Source organism: Chenopodium quinoa, unplaced genomic scaffold (assembly GCF_001683475.1).
Source record: "Chenopodium quinoa cultivar QQ74 unplaced genomic scaffold, ASM168347v1, whole genome shotgun sequence".
NCBI lineage: Eukaryota > Viridiplantae > Streptophyta > Magnoliopsida > Caryophyllales > Amaranthaceae > Chenopodium > Chenopodium quinoa.
Window position 1 is genome coordinate 1926388 of NW_018742738.1, and position 6425 is coordinate 1932812.

Consider the following 6425-nt stretch of genomic DNA (forward strand, 5'->3'; position numbering starts at 1 on the left):
GTAGGCATGACAATAAGATTTCTAGCAGGCAATCCAAAGATTGCACCGAATTCCTCTGGCAGGGGACTGATTTCATCATAATCAAATTTAAAACAGTGTGTTTCTGTACTCCAGTAATCTAATGCTGCCCTAAGAAAATCATGTTCAATAGCTACATGTCGCAGGGCTAGCAAACCCTTGACATGAAATAATTCTAACTCTTTTTTTTTCAGCATTGGTCAAAGAATAAGACTAGTCGCGCAATGTATTATCAAAATTCTGAGACATGATTATTGAATTATGAAATTCTAAATTATTTTATGTTTCGTAATTATGCATATCATGAATAAACTGGTCTTATTTTATAGCAAAAGCGCTCGAAACTGCCCAGAAATTATCTTTTCATACGCGTAAAACACACCACTGAATAATACGCGTACCGTGACACGGGAATTTCCACCGTGTCACGGGAACTTTTGCCGCGACATGGAAAGTTCTGCCGTGACACGGTGCATAGTGCTGTGTCACGACACCTCACGCGTTTTCTTTTTTCATCTTTTCCCGTATCTATCCGAATTTTTTATAGTATTTTATCTTCACCGTTTATTTTTTCAGTTTTCTGAGAGTTTTATTTCTAATAAAATTCTCAAATTTTTTATCTCTATTATTATTTTTTTATTTTTATTTTTTATTATATTTATTTATTTATTCATCACTTTAATATTTTATTTCTTTATTTATTTTTGCTTGTCTTTTTATTTCTTTTTCTTTTGGGGAAGGTAATTTTTTTTTATTTATTCATCACTTTAATATTTTATTTCTTTATTATTTTATTTATTTTTTCTTGTCTTTTTATTTCTATTTATTTTGGGGAAGGTCGGTACCCTCCATTACTCCACTTATGTTTTTTGTTGCGCCATTAGTAAATACACGATCACACACAATGAGTCTCAAGCACACACTAACACACAATAATAAATACATAAACTATGAATAATGTACAAAAGAGTAATAATAAATAAACATGTCAAGTGTCATCATAGTATGTACAAATAAAAACCCTCGGTCAAAAGTCTCTAGAGCCAGAATCAGTATCATCTCCACCCTGCGAATATGGGAACGGTGAGCCAAAGAGTCCATCCATCATCCGAGTACGGGGAGTAGTGTCCCTACTAGTCCTTGTGACCCCAGCAGTAGTCAAGCTCAAGGCAGGACCCGTCCAGCCGGAAAACGGTGTAGACTGGCTCAAAGACACATGAATAGTCGGTGAAGGCATCGTCCCATACATCGGAATTGAGAACAAGCCCGACACCGGTGGAGGAATCCCGGACAATGAAGCTGAAAATGAACCAGGATCCTAGGGAGTCAAAACAGACCCAAGCTCAGGCTGTGGAGGCTGTGAAAACGACTGACGCTGCCCCTGACTCTGGCCCAGAAAGCGCTGGGAAGACTGAGGCTGCTGCCACTGAGCCTCCTGAAACGGCTGAGTAACCTGAGGCTCTCGCTGAGAATGAGAACGCTGGTGAATCTCAGGAGATCGTCTACCACGACCAAGCTCCTCCTCGTCCGAGCCTCTATGCCTCGAGCGCGAGCGGGACCTCTGTTGCTTCTGAAAGATACAAAATCAAAAGGTGTCAACAATGCAAAATAAAACAAATGGTAGAAGTAAAAAAAAAATTGATACCTCAAGAACGTCGCTAGAGCTCCGACAACTCGCACCACGCCGAAGCTTGATGATGCAATACTTCAGGGCGTCAACCAGCTTCATGAGTCCCATCATCTCCGGGCGGTTAGGCTGAGGATAAAACAAAGAAAAGTCAGTAACAAGCGGTGTTAAAAGGATGAATAATGCATCAAAAAACTTACCGGCTTAAAGACCTCGGGCAGAGACTCCTGCGCCTGTCTGTAACCCTCTGGCGCGTCAGCAATATGGTCCTCGGTGATACCAATCGGCCCTGGATAGCGGACAGACTGAGGCGGAATCTCGATCCTTCCCACAGGGCGAATAGTCGTCTGAAAATATGATCGAATAATCAAGTTATTCGACTATTTAAAACAGAGACTGGTAACGAAGATCCTCAAAAGAAATCATACCTCAGGAAGACGGGGTGGAGGAGCCAGAGAGGGAAGCAAGTCCCGCGCATAGTCACTCTACATGTGTACAAGTTCCTGCCATGGAAAAGTATAGCGCTCTCCCCTGTTTATCAACTCTCTGATCAAGCGTGAGTCCAACATCGACTCTGGTGGAGATGAGGGCACTACAAAGCGATCGCCGCTATGCTGACGAACGACTCGCTCCCCCAAATACCAACCAAAATGGTGCGGTGCGCTGAAAGACGCAAGGCCTCAGGTAGATCAGTCATCCCGGCCCAAGGACGATACTAGACATCAATGGCAACCTGAAAACCATAAAAAGTTGGCGTGAAACAACAGAAACAACGACAGAAGGAAAATAACAAGGAAAAAAAACTAATTCTTACGCCAACAGAAGAGGTTCCTCGGCGTAGCAGCCCACGCAGCGTAGGGACAGACTCCACCCGCGACTCTCCTCGATCACGCCAGCTGGCCCCGACGGGGAAATCATGGACCGCTCCACGACGCCGGCGAGGAGCCAAGCCTGGGAAGTACTCATAGAACCATAGCTGCAATGAAAAGTAATCTTTAAGCACATGAGTCGAACAAGTTAAAGTGAAACAAAAGGGGAAAAGATCATCACCTCTACGACTCTCCACATACCATAGACGGTGATCGGAGACTCGTCGTTCAGCTGCTGACAGCCATGACGTAGCGATAGGAGAAGGTCGGCGTATCCGAGGCTAGCCCAGCTATATGATCCTATCTCATGGATCCTGACCAAAGAGGGGAGGTAGCAAAGGAGTACGCGTGAACTCCTAAGGGTCATGGAGATCAGAATCAGGATGAAGATCCGCACTCGCTGCTCAACCGATGTATCCTCCATGTCGAAGCCACGAGCTAAAACTGAAGCCAACTCCAATCGCCCGCTCCTAGGACCACCTCGAGATACTGGTCGGATCCTGATATGCTGAACGATCGGACCTAACAAATCAGCTGCCTCAGCCGATCCCCAAGACAGATCAGACATCTGAGCTACAGCTCGGTCGGTGAAGCGCAGCACACTAATCATACTGAAGTCCAGAGGGGTCACTGTCATCTCCCCCCAAGTAAAATGAAAAGTGTTGGTAGTATCCCAGAAATACTCTAACAATGCGCGAACGACCGTTGCACCGCAACCCCGGGGGCTGCGAAACCCTACAACCGCCGTATAGAAATCTACTAAACCAGCCGATTCCCATAGGTTGTTCGTAGCAGGATCCCTCGTAATGATCTGGTGAAGTCGAGGAATCAAATCACCGGCTCCAGAACCGTGGTGGTGAACCGTGCCGTCGACTATGCCGGAGAGTGGGCGATGAGAAACATGGTTTTCGCGGCAGAAAACCAACTGGTCTAGAGTCCACGGAGGTGGAACCCACCTACCCCTACTCGTAGAAGCCCGAGGCTCATACTCTAAAGCATCGTCATCCATCCCCTCAGGAATAGTGGGAGTGTCCTCCCGAAAAGCTCGACGTCGGCCATGGGTAGAAAGATCGCAGTCCCGTCGCCTAGGCATGCTATTATAAAGATCTAAATGCTTAGCATCATTTCCTAAGACATTTAATTCAAGTTGCATTTTTATAAAAATAAAGATCTAAATACTTAGCATCATTTCCTAAGTTATTTAGTTATTTATCGAATTATACGCTAAATTTTTACCTCCAGGCTTAAAATTAGCAAAATTATGGTATTTAGTTTCTCCATGACAAACTAATACTACAGTTCTCCTAGTCGCATGATACTATGTTCTCCATGATAATATAGTACATACGCAAAATATGTTTCGAAGTTGCACAAAAACAAAGAATCAACACATCATGAAATATTTCACAAGGTTTACCACCATTTTTTCACCATTTCAAGTGCAAAGAAGTAACATGAACATCATTTCACAAAAGTAGTACCCAAAAATGGTGATTTGCTCAATTCTCCATCAAATCATGCAATTTTTGTCTCAAATTTCTCACAAACACACATACATACATATACAAGTAAAATCATGGCAAGAATTTCAACATAAAACCTCAAAATCAAAAATCCCCAAATTGATTTTTAAGGGTTTTTCATGAAATTACTTATTTGAAGCAAATTTGAGACACAAATTAAGAAGAACTTACATAGATCCTTGTAGAGGTTCGAATATGAGGAGTATGGCAAAAGTTTGGAGTAAATTTGGTGGAAAATCGAGCAACAAAGGCTCGAGAAAACTCCGGCAACCCAGCAGACCGCCGCGACACGGTCAAATAACGCCGTGACATGGTGAGTCTGTCCCGTGTCACGGTGAGCCTGAGAGGAGACGGAGCTCTGGTGACTCCGACGACGACTTCAGGCGACAGCAACAACTCCGATGTGCAGCAACAGCACCAACGAACAGCAGCAAATCGTAGCAAAAATAAAAAAAAAAGAAGAGAGAGAAAGAAAACAGAACCGCCGTGACACGGTGATGCAAGCCCCCTGACGGGAACGAACACCGAGCGCCGGTAAGAAGCAGCCAAGACACGGCAAAACAAAGAAAAAAAAAAATTTCGAGCTTTTGGGTGAAAATCGGACGAGAAAGAGGATGAGCAAAATGAGAAAAATGATTGATATTTAAAACAAAAAATCCCGTGCAACGGACCCCGTTCCCACATAACGGTCATATTTTGTGTGGTGTACAAGCTTTAACTGGTCAAAGATGCTTTTAGACCGTTTTTTCAGCCACTTGATTCCCGCGCCACGGGATCCCCTTGCCGTGTCACGGGAAGTAGCTCCGCATGACAGGGGACCCTTGCTGTGTCACGGGAATCTTTTTGTGACACGGTGGTTTTTGTACAGTTAATTGCGAATTTTCCTGACATTTTGATAAGGTTGCACTATTTTTTTGCATAAATTGGACAGTTATTTTTCGCTGGAATTACGCGGAAAATTTTAATTGATACTAAAAGGGGACTAAAATTACCATTTTACCCCTAGCAAGCATCAAAGTCTATTTTTCGGCATGGTCGGATAATCGACTTCAAGGTGTGAATCATCTGCGGCCCACGTTCGGGGATAATCGAACCATCATACACTTACAAATTCCAGCAATCGTCGGCTTTCCTCAAGCATGGAAAGCGATATCGGTGGATTTTTCTTCAAGTATAGAAAACCGCCAAGTCGGCTTTCCTCAAGCATGGAAAGCGTTATCGGTGGATTTTTCTTCTAGTATAAGAAAACCGCCAAATTCCTTTGTCGACTTTCCTCAAGCATGGAAAGCGTTATCGGTGGATTTTTCTTCTAGTATAAGAAAACCGCCAAATTCCTTTGACGACTTTCCTCAAGCATGGAAAGCGTTATCGGTGGATTTTTCTTTAAGTATAGAAAAACGCCAAATTCCTTTGTCGGCTTTCCTCAGGCATGGAAAGCGTTATCGGTGGATCTTTCTTCAAGTATAGAAAATCACCAAATTCCTTTTTCAGCTTTCCTCAAGCATGGAAGGCATTATCGGTGGACTTCTTCAAGCATAGAATGACACCAAATTCGTTCGTCGACTTTCCTCAGGCATGGAAAGTATTATCCGGTAGCTTTCTTCAAGCTTAGAAAGCTACCAAGCTCTTCAGTCGGCTTTCCTCAAGCATGGAAATCGTTTCAACAAATGTCACTCGGTAGATTCCTTCAAGCTTAGGAAGCAGCCAAATTCGTTTGTCACCAGTACACTGATGCCAGATACGTATTCTATCCCTTTACTCTTTTATCTTTGCAATTAACATTTTTCTGCAGGTATCGGCGTATACGGAGGGATTTAGGATCGCAGAACGTCTTAAATCATTCTCTGTCCCTATCGACTACTTTGACTATCGTTTTCGAAACTAATGTTTCTACAAACTCAGTCAAAGTGGGGGCTTCTGTAGACACCTAAAAATGTCTCCCCAAAACCAAACCCGATGATGAACAACCTTTCACCGCCACTATTGGTCGGGTTTAGTATTTAATCCTGAGAGTGCTTAAAAAATCGTATTTGATTAAATTCATACTTTTGAACAGTCCATGGATTAATCTTGTTGTTTGGTAAAAGCATGGTTTTAATTACAGCCCAAACTTATTATTTAATTTTAGCCCAAACCTTTTTTATTTTATTATTTTATTATTTGTTTTTGGCCCAAACCTTTTATTTATTTTTATTATTTTCTTATTTTAACCCAAATAATAATAAGTCAGAAAAGGCCCGAAATTGTCAATTGGCACTTAAAATGCCGAATGAAACTAAGGTTAAAAATTTATTTAGACGGAAAATAGACTGGAAATTCCCGCGCCACGGCAGACTGCCACCGTGTCACGGGAATCCTTCCCGTCTGACGGTAGGATTTCCCGTGACA